This window comes from Astyanax mexicanus, chromosome 5 (assembly GCF_023375975.1).
Source record: "Astyanax mexicanus isolate ESR-SI-001 chromosome 5, AstMex3_surface, whole genome shotgun sequence".
In the NCBI taxonomy this organism is placed as follows: domain Eukaryota; kingdom Metazoa; phylum Chordata; class Actinopteri; order Characiformes; family Acestrorhamphidae; genus Astyanax; species Astyanax mexicanus.
In genome coordinates, this window is record NC_064412.1 from 15,946,016 (window position 1) to 15,959,658 (window position 13,643).

The 13,643-nt window shown below is 36.7% G+C and overlaps 1 protein-coding gene across 10 annotated transcripts in view; it reads right to left on the reverse strand.

The window, feature by feature from the left end:
* Window positions 1-13,643, reverse strand: part of cadpsb (Ca2+-dependent activator protein for secretion b) — a 102,482-nt gene that overhangs the window by 57,694 nt on the left and 31,145 nt on the right. The window lies entirely within an intron of this gene.

A 13,643-nucleotide genomic window follows, 5' to 3' on the forward strand; every position in this document is an offset into this window, starting at 1 on the left:
CATCATCAGATAATGCATTTTTTTAAGTTTATAAAGTAATGGGATATATATATATATATATATATATATATATACATATTTTTATTTACTTGACCTGTCTCTATTAATGTAATAATAACGTGGCTATTAAACAACAAAACATTGATCTGTGTTTACTGATTTACATCATTCCAACAAGAAAGGTAGCATGGATCATTGTTCTACACAATAATGCTTTTCCTCTGGCTAGTAAGAGAAAGTGTCAATTTGACATGACTCATTCAACACCAGATTTAAACAGGTTACAGGGCTGAAAATCAAAATCACACCAATAAAAGGGTATATCTTTGATTTTCTGTTACGGTGGGGACAGCCTCTTTTGTTTAACATCAATAACTGTATATTAGAGTTGGCACCGTTGTTTCACTCCCTTCTTTTCTATAAGAATTAGGTGGAGGCAGTCAAATCTACTCATTTGTTAGACCCAGCCCTTTTTCCAAACCAAGCATCTCATACTACCTTTATTGAGTTTATAAGTGCATCGTAAAGGACCACAAGCAGAGTGGATACCCAATTTTGTCCAGAAAGTTTAACATTTTACAAGTAAAAGTGCAGTTTGAGTATTTTATTATACAACAATTTACTTTACAATTTACTCAATAAACCAAAGCTACTGCAATCCAGTTTAATCCCCGAGTTGCTGCCAGAAAGTCAGTATACAACGATGACGATTAAGAGAAAAAAATATATATAATGTAAGAAATTATATTTGGCTGGTTGAGAACGGCTACAAATACGATAAAGTTAGCTAGCTTGCTAACAACTGATTTGATCCATATTGGCAATTTTATACTATCATCAAATTTTAATGAAAGTGAAAAGATCTTTGTACTGTGAGAAGATAAAGTATTTGTTCATGCAACCAACAGCACAACACAACATGATCAATGAAAAACAACTCTACCCCTACAAGTCCGCCACTCCATGTAATGCAGACATCTGTTCCATCCAGTGCTGTTAATTACTTCATTCCTAAGTGTAACCCTTGGGGAACAATAGAAATGGAAAACTAACCATCAGAATTACTTTCCATCAGACACTAGTGACGGCAAGACAGTTTCTTATTAAAAATATTTAGGGATGGGTGGAGCTACATATTATACTGAACACAAGCCAGCAGTGGCAATAGACCTGTAGTTGCTTCTCTTCATGAAAGGCACTGTGCTGTCTATGCTTAAATATAATCACTGTTTACCCCTAACACCTCAAGGTTGTAAGGAAAGGCAAGGATACAGCGACAGAGAGATAGTAGGAAACAAAGTGCAGGAGCGAGAGAGATATACTATCAGTGAGAGACTATAGATCAGTGATTTCCAGTGTTTTTTAATAATTAAGTGCCCAGTATCTGCAGGAACCTTCCATCTATAGTAATTCACTGAGGAACTCCCAGGCCGGCTCAGCTAGAAAGTACACAGCCGGACTGAATAAAGCACCTACCATGAGACTGTGTGTGAATGTAACTATGTATAGTGTGCGTGCAAGTGTGTGTGTGTGTGTGTGTGTGTGTGTGTGTGTGTGCTGTAACCCTGCTGGTTCTCCCTGAGCTGCTGGTTAGTGGAGCACGTAATCAGCTCTAGCCACCAGCTGCACAAAACCACCCTCTTTCTTTCCCTCTCACAGAAAGTCTGCACTGCATCCATTCTGCTCCAGCTTCCCATCATCCTCCTCTCACACAAACATGCAGCAACGTCAATTCTGCTGTCCGTCACGTCAAGCCCAATGCTGAGGGATTAGCGCATCTCCAGGCGAAGAATATCTCAGATGTTCAGATGTCAAGTTCCAACCTAGTTACTCCGGTTATTAATACTCAGTATTAATAATGTGCGCACTCATTCCTAATTAGGCTGGTGCACCTCAGCAGTCAAAATACTCCTGAAGGTGTTGAGCGTGTTTTTAATAACACGGCTGGTGACCCAGCAACCTGCCAGATCTACTGAGCTGTCACGGTGCGCAGAGAGAGAGAGAGAGAGAGAGAGAGAGAGAGAAACGAGACCCCGTGTACACACACGCAATTATAATACCTCTTCACATACAGTTAGAGACTGACATTCTCATTGCTCTCCTGCTCCGTTCCTGGTTGTTAACTAATTCAATCAGCACAAGAGAGCTGGAGAGAGAGAAGTGTCTTACAAAGTGAATTCGTGAGGGGAAATATTCATGACTGCAGGGACATGGGTGTGAATGGAGTGACTTACAAGCTAGCGATGGCTTTTCACCTAGACATAACACTCAACTGCGCTGTAGCATAGAAGTGTACGGCTAAAGATATACTTGCTGTTAACTACGCACTCTTGTACGCATGACGACTGCTCTGGGAATCCTGTGATGCACTTTCTTTTTGTGCACGTTCTAGAAAATTAATGCAATTCAAAGTGTGAAGTGCAAAATTTTGAGGAACAGCTACCGAATGGATCAGAAACATCACTGTCACGCAAAAACCTTGCATGTGCAAACATGGCAAGTATGCAAGAGAAGGGAAAACCTTCTAAAACTTCTTTCACTGGAAGTCAATGTAGAAAATCATTTTGGAGTGTTTTGATTGCTTGAAATGTGGCTACAATGTAAAGAATAATTGTAAGATTTAGAGTATTTCAAGATTTTTGTATGACAGCAACAATATGCTCACAAAGTATTATAGAATGTGACATAACAATTTTGATTCCTTTACTTTATTTATTTATTTTTCATGCTAGATAATAGTGAATATTTACATTTTTGACTTGTATTGAAATATCTGGACAAGTCTTCCATCATTTTTGCAGACCTCAGTACTGTTCATTTATGTTTTTCTTAGCAATGAGAGACAATTAATGGTCTAGATGGCCTAGCTGGTATGTTGACACTGCTGTTTTGTTTTGTTTTATTAATCTAAAAAGGTCTTAAAATGACAATAATATTGTGTATTGCATTTATTTTTGAGACAATATATTGCCAAAACAAAAATAGTTAACATGACAAGCCTTTGTTTGGTTTAAACTCCAATGGTTTAGATAATAAAAACTGTGTCCATTTGTGATATAGGGATTGTACAGATTTAATTTACTGCTCACAAATGTATTTTGTTAAAGATTTAAATTCTTGTATAATTATTTCAACCGATTTACATTGTGAACAAAACCCTCTACTAATAATGACTTTTTACAAGTAGGACAAATGGCCTTGATGTTTAATGGAGGTAGATGTAAAAAGTTTACCCTAGGCTATTTTTCCAAGCAGAGTATCCTAACACCAAAAATCTTGTCTACACTGAGGAGGAGATCGAAAATATGTAGAAAAGATAAGCTATGGACTCTACCTGTACAACAGCAAGGTGGATCTACTAAGGGATACAGTGTCTAGCCTATTTATAGCCATTTTATCCTGGACAGGGTTACAATGTGTCCAGAGTCTCTCTGCAATCCTACAGCACCCTGGACAGGGCACCACTCCATCACAGTTTACTCAACACCAACTCCATTCCTTACATTCCACAAAATACCGGCACTCAAGTTTTAAGATATAATTAGCTTGACTAATTAACATACCCTGTGTGTTTATGGGGAAAAGCAAACTCCTCACAGACAGTAGAATAGGAGGACTGCAACAAGAAAGCGAATTAAACTACCTGCAGCACCACTGTGCCATCCCCAATTTATACATACTGTAAATTGATCTTTTTGCTACTTTGAACCGCAGCTTCAGCACACGGTTGAAAGTATGAGAAAGACCAACTGCAGAAGAGGACAGATCACTGAGAGTTCTGGATAGCGTCTGCTTTAAGCTAGAATGTTGGAGCCTTTGATGAACAGAGTAAAGAAATGAGAGAAATAGTACTGAGGAATAGAGGACAGATATGAAGCCGGTGGTGCAGCCAAGCCTAGTGTTTAAAAACCTTTGAAGAGCTTAAACTAATTTAGATTCATTTCATTGATATTTGTGTGTTTTGTCAATATGGCTGGTGTTCTTGCTTTGCGTATGTACAACAGTTTATTAAAAGTTTATTATTATTTTTATTATTATTATTATTATCCAGATATCCAACAACATTATTGCACATCACATTTTTGTCCATATCATGCACCACTAATAGACACTAACAGATTAGAATCTAATCAGGGCCTTCGATTGGAAGTTTTTAAATTCAGTTATTTCAGAACTCCATTAAATGAGTGAATTCTCTAGAAACAAATTCACTTCCACATCCGTTTGAAATGCAGAGGGGACACGGCTGACTGTGTTGACTGTGCTCTCAGTTGCCATGGTATCTGCAAACAGTAGACTGTTAACAAACATCACACAGTTCTGCATGGTCAGTAGTTAGATGTTACGGCTCATTATGAATTTCAAAACAAGAGCTCCAGCTACGGGAGACACAACAGAGCTGTTTGCCGATGTGAATGCTCAATCGGCCAATTTCCAGACAAAGGTTTCGGCTGCCTCATTAACTGTGCAGGTGGGTGATCATTAGACTGTCTTTTATATTCAGTGGCTCAGCAAGTGTGCATTTCAGAACATCCCATATTCAAATATGCAGAGTCAACAGTCGCACTGTGCTTGCAGAACTTTGGTCCAGTATCCTTCTTTAGTGTCCTCAGGCAGAAACTCTAGCCAGCAACCTCAATTCCGAAAAATGGAGACACTGTGTAAAATGTAAATTATAAGAAAATGCAAATCTCAAATACCCATATGTTATTCCCAGAAAATATAACGTAGTCTTCTTATACTATAAGAAGTATAAGATTGTATACAATTATACACTATAGAGTGGAATTTCACAAGTCTTCTACATTGAGGAATATTTTTCTGAAAATGTTCCACAGATTTTAGTAGTAGTTTTTTGTAGTTTGGTCACTTTCTGTCCATCTTTCCTTCTGAGAGACAATACCTCTCTAACTGTGCGTTTACACAGCAGAACACAACAGTGACACAGCGACCATAACTAAATCATTTTCAGTAGAAGGTTCACTTGTGAGGTACATGATGAACATAAAGTGTGTGAGTTCTGCTCAGGTTCCCACATTCCCTAAAAATCAATCCACTGACTATGTTTTCAACTTTTGAAGATTATTTCCCTTCACAAATTGGAGATAACAGCTTTTCACCACTAGTAAAGCACACCACAGTATTTTTATTTAGTATTTTTTACAGGACTGTATTGTCCTCCAAACGGATAGTAATATAAAGGGAATATTTGTTAGGTTAATGATATAAAAGCACACGTTCAGGTTGTATACCTTTACTGAATAAATAACCCAAGACTGGTTCTGTTTGTTAATATTGGTTTGCTCAACAAAGCAATTCAGTCAGGCACAATGGCTGTATATAGTCACTGGTTCAGCATGCAGCCTGCCTACTAGTGGGTGAACACACCTGCTGGACTCATCAGTTGCTGCACAGGTGTTATCACTTGGTGGGCACGCAGGGTTAAATGCTCTTTTTGTACCCAGTCATGTGATGAACTAGCTGCAAATTTCTCCTATTGTAGCTGTTTTGTTGGTATCACTTACTTTTTTTTAGATTTTTTATGCCTCTATCCAAACGTTTTTGAGATGTGTTAAAGTTTTAAATAAGTTAAATGTCTCACTTTCAACATCTGATGTGTGTCCTGTGTCCCACATTTTACGCAGCTTTCCAACTGTTTTGGATTTGAGGTTGTAAGATGATGAGACACTCTCTTTATTCCTGACAAGGTAAATGTGCACATGTGTGCGCGAGTGTGAGCAGGGTAGGCAATAGCACGGTTGCTCCGACTGTGTCTGTGTAGCTCCAGACAATTTCTGGCAATTACGTGTGATTGTGCTTTCATTAAATACACTCCAGGTGGTATATGGGGCATCTATTGGCAGGCAAAGAGAAAAGGCCTCCCATGTGTGGCCTTGAGATCTATAGAGCAGTGTCCTTCCCATGAATTGAGGGAAGAGGAGTGAACGCACTGTTTTGCAGTCATTTACAGCAGCTGAACAAGCAGCGTTTGATCTGGAGAGGACTGCTTTTTGATGTGTGTTTAGTTGATTTTGTAGGTGTTGTGAATGGAAAGTGTGTAAGGCAGAGGCAGGTTATTGACTTAACAACGGTTCTCAGGAGTTAACAGTGGGGTGCTGGACACAGACTGAGTTTAGCCTGCAGCTTCAATAACTATGATGCTGGACTTAAGACTCTAAGCTCCATGTCAGATCTTAATCCTACTCATTAAATTCATCTGATTAACAAATTATTTTCTATGGAGAAGTCAACTGAAATAGGCTGCGTTGGAATTCGTGGGTGGCATATTTAAGACCCTGGAAATTGACCTAGAATTTCAAATTCAGTGAGAGTTTATTTTGAAAACAGTTGTAGCCTAAATATTACTAAGGGCAGCAATCAAAATCTAGCTAGGGTTGCAGAAATATCTTAGACTATGTTCAGGTTGTCAGTACAAATCAGATTTTTGTTATGTCAAGCACAAACTCACAACATGATGAACAATAACCTCGTTAAACCCAGAGTGACAAAAGTGTGAAAGTCCAATAAGAGAGCCAAAGGTTAGTTACTAAGTCTGACCTCATTACCATAGCAACCCTTTTAGTTATGTTTATGATGTCCAGACAGCAAATTAAATCTCAATGCAGACAGTTATCAGATCTTGAGAAACAAATCTGATTTGTCTGCAGTCTGAACACAGCACTAGAAAACACAACATACCAATGGAAACAACATACAAGCACATTATGATCAATATTATTAAAACAAGGCCACCAATTGCCCAAATGGCCAGAGTGCTACAGCTTTACGATCAGAAATGCTGTTGTTGCTATAGCTGACAGAATGATGATGACAGCTAAGCCTCTGACTCATTCCTAATGTCTGCCTGCTTCGGTTGATAGGAGACAAAAATAGGTCTCTGGATTGTTTCATGCTTCCTGGATGAAGGATGAATATATACACAATATGGGCACCCTTGAGCAACTGCAACAGTTTCCACCTGATCTCCTTGAACTCCTTGTCTTTAGGGCCTCTGCTGTCCCACACTTACTCAGTTATCTCTCATCTATGAAGGTCTTTGCTGGCCTCAAAGCACAGAATGATGAATTACTGTTTAGTTTTTATATGCCACAGTGACCCTTACAAATAATGTCTCCTGAGATAACCTTAGTCTGTTCTTGTTAGACATTCCTGGAAGGCAGGCCATTTTGAGGTGTAGCTGTATTGAATGTTTGCCTGAGCAGAACTGAAGTTTCATAGTGACTTTAATGGGTTGATGATATAAACAAACTCACTTCCCATGAAATTGGTTGCAAATTGTAGGTAGAACATTGTATGAGTGTCAGATTAACAATGTTTAAGCTTGAGGCAGTTTCTGTCATTTGAAAACAGCGAAAAAATGTACTTGTCTGTAGATGTGACAGTTTCTCTTCAGCTATGCCTGGGTATTTTGACTGCGGTGACATTGCCAGGACATGGGAGGCTTAAATATACTGCAGAATACTATCTTTAAAAAGTCCTCTCTCCTCCACTAGCTCTTTCTGTTTGTCCGGCACAAGGACATGTTTGCCAGTCAGTGCAAGGCAATTAGAGTTCATCTAACAGCTTATTCCCTGAAAACACTTTGTAGCTCTTTTAAGCCCTCTGACCAAACCTCAGCTTGGCTATGTTTGGTAAAGAAAGGCAGCTGACTGACTGACTATGAGTGCGATATGTTAAGTCGGTAACACTTTATAATACTGTTCCATAGTTAATAGGTAACTAAGCAGGAACTAAGCAGTAACTAATTAATAGTGCTGCATTAACACCTAAATATTTTCTATTAACTACCAGGGAGTACTGAATAATTACTCAGTAGATAGTACTGAACTAATGATTATAGTAGTTCACTATTAACTCCACAATAATTACTGAGACTTACATATCTCTCAGAGAACTACTTACTAATGATATCTTCTTTATAATAACTACTTATTAATTACTGCTCAAATCAACATTAACTACTGAAAACCCTTACATGCCACCTGGGGAACTATAGATCTAAATCAGTCTACACAAACAATTATTTGATCAGTGGTGATATTAAAGGCATATTTGAAGCCAGTGACACCATTTGTAGTAGTAGTGACATTAATTACCTTATTATCATCATTATCTTCCAAATATTAGCAACATATAGTAAAATACTACAGTGTGTTGTAATCTGCTTAAACTTTATAACGTAATATTATTACATAGTAGACATTATTTATGTTCTCCAGAAGGCATCTAAGACTCTAAGACTGACTTTACTCAATTTTGTTTTAATAGTCACTGCTTTAATTTTAAGCACCAACCTTATAAACGTTCATCTTCAGCCTTGCAGTCTCACAGTTTTTTAGTGCGCATTATTAGGGTAATTACGGTAATTCCACAGCGCTGGACCGCTAGCCTCTATCAGTGTGTTTATCTGCTGCAGGTTATTCTATCAGTGGTGATATTAAAGTCAGTGACACCACTTATCATATATTAACCTTACTTACCTTAGTATGCTCAATATCTTCCAAATGTTAGACACACTAAAATGTGCAGTAGTCTGCTTAACCCCCATTTTTGTAATATTCTGTCAGTGTGTTACAGGTGTTTATTCTAAACCTGTGCTCTTCTTCAGTCCTCCTGGAGATGTGCTCAGTAGAAGTGATGGCTCACATACAGCTGTACTCTAGGCTGTGTCCTACATCCTTATTCTGGAGGAAATCATGTTTAAATGAATAAATATTTGTGTTAGATAACGGACTATGTGTCCCTGTGTTCTTCATAGATAATTAATAAGGGGTCCCTGTCTTCTTTTTTCGGGAGTTAACAGCAGCACATGGTAACCCATTACTAATTACTGAGGGGTTACTGTGTTCTTCTTTAGGAGTTACTGCAAATCATACCACAGTATTATAAAGTGAGAAACATGTTAACTAATTACTAATTACTGAGGAGTTACTGTGTTCTTCATTAGGAGTTACTGCAGATCATACCACAGTATTATAAAGTGAGAAACATGTTAACTAATTACTAATTACTGAGGAGTTACTGTGTTCTTCTTTAGGAGTTACTGTAAATCATACCACAGTATTATAAAGTGAGAAACATGTTAACTAATTACTAATTACTGAGGAGTTACTGCAAATCATATCACAGTATTATAAAGTGAGAAACATGGTAACTAATTACTAATTACTGAGGAGTTACTGTGTTCTTCTTTAGGAGTTACGGCAGATCATGTCACAGTATTATAAAGGGAAATATACATTAATAATAATAATAATAATAATAATAATAATAATAATAATAACACACATTTAACCTAGCTTACTAACACACACACATTTAACCTAGTTAACTAACACACACACACATTTCCCCTAGCTAACTTAGCTTGCTAACTAACACACATATAACCTAGCTAACTAACCCACACATAAAAGTTAACTTAGCTAGCAAACGAACACACATAACCTAGCTAACTAACACACATTTAAACTAGCTAACTAACACACACATAACCTAGTTAACTTAGCCAGTTAACTAACACACACATAACCTAGCTAACTTAGCCAGTTAACTAACACACACACATAACCATGCTAACTTAGCTGGCTAACGCTAACTACACACACAACTTAGCTAACTTAGCTAGCTAACACACATCCTAAAACTGTTTAACAACCCACAAAGAGTCCTCCTCTGATCCGGGGGTAAAATCAGCTGGAAAAGATCTCAATATCTTGATTACTAGTTTATTTTCAATCAAATACAGAAATATGAAAGCAGCAGAGTCTCTCTTAATCCTCCTCCATCAGCAGCATCAGCACAGCAGAGAATTTACACGAAGGACCAGGAGAGCTGCGTCCGCTGCGAAATTACCGTAATTACCCTAATAATGCGCAGTAAAATAAATCTCTGTGAGACTGCAAAGGCTGAAGATGCACTTTTATAAGGCTGATACCTAGTATTAAAGCAATGATTGTTACATTATTACAGTCTTACAGTCATTCTTAGAGTCTTAGATGCCTTCTGGAGAACTTTCATCAATGTCTTCTATGCAATAATATTACGTTATAATGTTGTTTTTTTTCTTCCAAAAATGATGGTTAAGCAGAGTAATACACACTGTAGTATTTTACTATATGTTGCTAATATTTGGAAGGAACTGAGGATAATAAGGTAATTAAGGTTACCACTACTACAAATGGTGTCACTTGCTTAATACAAAAATGCTTTCAATTATTATGCATTTAACTCAAATATGCCTGATTTAGATCTATAGTTCCCCAGGTGGCATGTAAGGGTTTTCAGTAGTTAATGTTGATTTGAGCAGTAATTAATAAGTAGTTATTATAAAGAAGACATCATTAGTAAGTAGTTCTCCGAGAGATATGTAAGTCTCAGTAATTATTGTGGAGTTAATAGTGAACTATTATAATCATTAGTTCAGTACTATCTACTGAGTAATTATTCAGTACTCCCTGGTAGTTAATAGAAAATATTTAGGTGTTAATGCAGCACTATTAATTAGTTACTGCTTAGTTCCTGCTTAGTTACCTATTAACTATGGAACAGTATTATAAAGTGTTACCGTTAAGTCTTTAAACTGTTCTTTGAACTTGCCACGCAGCACTGTGACAGAGCAGCTGTCAAAGCTTCTAAGTGCAATTAACCTCTAAAGTGCTAAACAGACTAAACACGATGCACTGTGTCTTTGTTTATTGATTCTGTTTGGAAATCTGGGAGACGTCTGTGTGAAGACTCTATGCTAATTCCTGACCCTGAAGTCTGAGCCAGCAGCAAGGGAAAAGTGGGTTAGCTATCTTCAAAGAACAGAGACTGAGAGAGTGTGAGTGTCTGAGAAAGAGTGTGTGAGAGAGAGAGAGAGTGAGAGAGAAAAAGAGAAAGAGAGAGAGAGAGAGACAAAGAGAGAGACAGAGAAAGAGAGAGACAAAGTGGGAGATACAGAGAGAGAAAGATAGAGAGAGAGAGAAAGAGACAGAGAGCGAGAGAGAGAGAAAGAGACAGAGAGAGAGCGAGAGAGAGAGAGAGCGAGACAGAGAGCGAGAGAAAGAGAGAGAGAGAGAGAGATGGAATGGCAGAGAGTAATTCTCAGAGAAATATAAAGACTGGGGGCTCAGATGAGATCTCAATCACAACTGGAACAAAGAAGGAGAGCTGGAGAATGAAGACAGATATAAAATTTGTGTAGGCATCTGTACCTGAAACTAAATATAAAAATTATATAATATTTATATAAAATATAAAAAACTGAATTCACAATTGCCGGTGCACAATTCAATTGCCATTCAGATTTTCTAATAATTCACTTTTAACTTTTAGGGTCCAGCAAGTAAGAGCAGAGAAACAACCAGTTTACTGTTTGTAGTTAAGTTCCCTGATACAAAACATACATATAAGTTTATAATAGTATTATAAAAAATCTATATATTTAAGGATGCAGGGGTACCGATATTCAATATTATACATATACATATCTGCTGATCCTGATGCCAAAGCCGATATATACATTTATAATATATACATATATAAAGAGACTAGACATCTTGGTATAACTTTAAAACTAAAACATAAATAAAAATAAGAATAAAGCAATGAATTTTAAAGTGCCACGACCACTGTTGGCCAATCGTAGTAGAGTGGCCAGCATTGCTTGGTTCTTTTCCAGCATGCAATAAATATATCATCAAGTATCGGTTTAAAATATTAGCCACAGTTTAAAAAGCCACAGTTTTTAAAAACAGCAGTTTTTGAGTATAGTTATTAAAATCAGTTTTTAAATGCAGTTTTTAAAAGCTTTTTACAAGTTTTTGAATGCAGTTGCGACTGGTGGCAAGCGGCATCACATTTACCGTGATCATCACATTACAGTACTTAACAGAGTCCAAGGGCACACATATTATGAGTGCATGCACGGGCATAGAGGGCTCTCAAATGCATTAAACTGATGAGGAGATGTAAATTTCTTTCTGCTTCTTGCTTAATCGCCTCGTGACAAGGCTTCTAATCATGGCCTTGGAAGAACATTAGCACCCGTGTGCTTAATATTCACAGAGCTCACTTCAAGTTCGGTAAAACTTGTTCAGAGCAGAAATGATGGTTTATGAACTCAGTGACATCCTTCATGAATGTTTCACTATCGCGAGAATATAAAGCTTGTTTAATTGAGATATATTGAGTAATTTTCTTTGTTTGTAATTTTATGTAGAACAGGGTGATGCGCAAAACCAAGGGGGGAAAGACTGACACACAGGAAAGTCCTATATGCTGGAAATGCTGGAAATGCTGGTTGGACTAATGGATGGACAAATGATTTAAGCAAGCAAATGAACAAATAAACTAATGAATAGATAAACAAATGAACAGATGAGCAAATAAATGGATGGGGGAAACAAAAAGAATGAAAGAACAAACAAGCATATGGATGGATAAAAGGATGAATAGACGGCCAGCAGAAAGATGGGAAGACAGATGATATATTCTTTGGTTTGCTAAAAAAAAAAAATAATTTATGAGATTTCACCCTGTATATTTCTCTGACTGTTCAAGGGAAATGGTGGAAAACTTATGATTTTGTTAAAACTGTGTAAACAACAGTCTTGATTTTGGATGAGATTGAGAATTGATTATTGGTCAAGGTCCCACAAGATATCCCACTTTGCAATTAAAGAGGAGGAATAAAACAAACTACATAGGTCAGTTATTGTTAATAGAAAGTTATTAATGAGTCATGATTCATATATAAATACTGTGTGTCCACAAGACCAAAAAGTAACCTAATTGGAAAGAAAGCCTTGACTGGTTTGATTGGTTTTAAGGCAATCATAGTGTCATTGATGTAAAGCACCAACACAGCTGCTCTATTGCTTTTTTCCTCCACAGTACAGGTGAAAAAACATTGCTCTGGACAGCTGAAAGTTTCTGAAACCATTTCTGTTGCATTGCAGTGTCAAATTTACCTCACTTTTACATATTTACACACAATATGTGGTAACACTTTCTATAAATGCTTTATAACTACATTCATTTTACATTATAATGTGTTTATAAGACATTAAAACATGTCTATACATATTTGCACATTTTAAATTGTAATCATAATGCAGCATACACTGTTTACAATATGTTATATCATATATCTATTATTAACATTAATCAATTCCCAGAATAAGGGAGTGTACATGTTACGATACTTTATTAATGAATATTTATTAATATATGTGGATAAAAGTAAGGATGATAGTGTGTGTTTATAAGTCATAACACTCTATGCAAGCTAGGACTGAGTTTCTTTCTTGGCACTGGTGTATTACCCATTATAAACACAGATTATAGTGAATTATGATCAAATATCATATTGCTTAATAAATATGGCTATAATGTGTTCTGCATATTTACAGATATGTTTATGAGGCTTTTGCCAGTTATTTATTAAGCAATTAAGCAAAAGTTATTTTTTTTATCATATTCTACTTCAGTGCTAATAGCTCATCCCTGTGAAACTGGTTAAATAATATAAGGGAAAATTATAAGTCTACAATGTACAATGTTCTATCTAAAATGTTTGTCCATTTGCTATCTTCTCATTCTCCTGCTCCTGCTTTGTGGTTGTAAGAGAGCCCTTA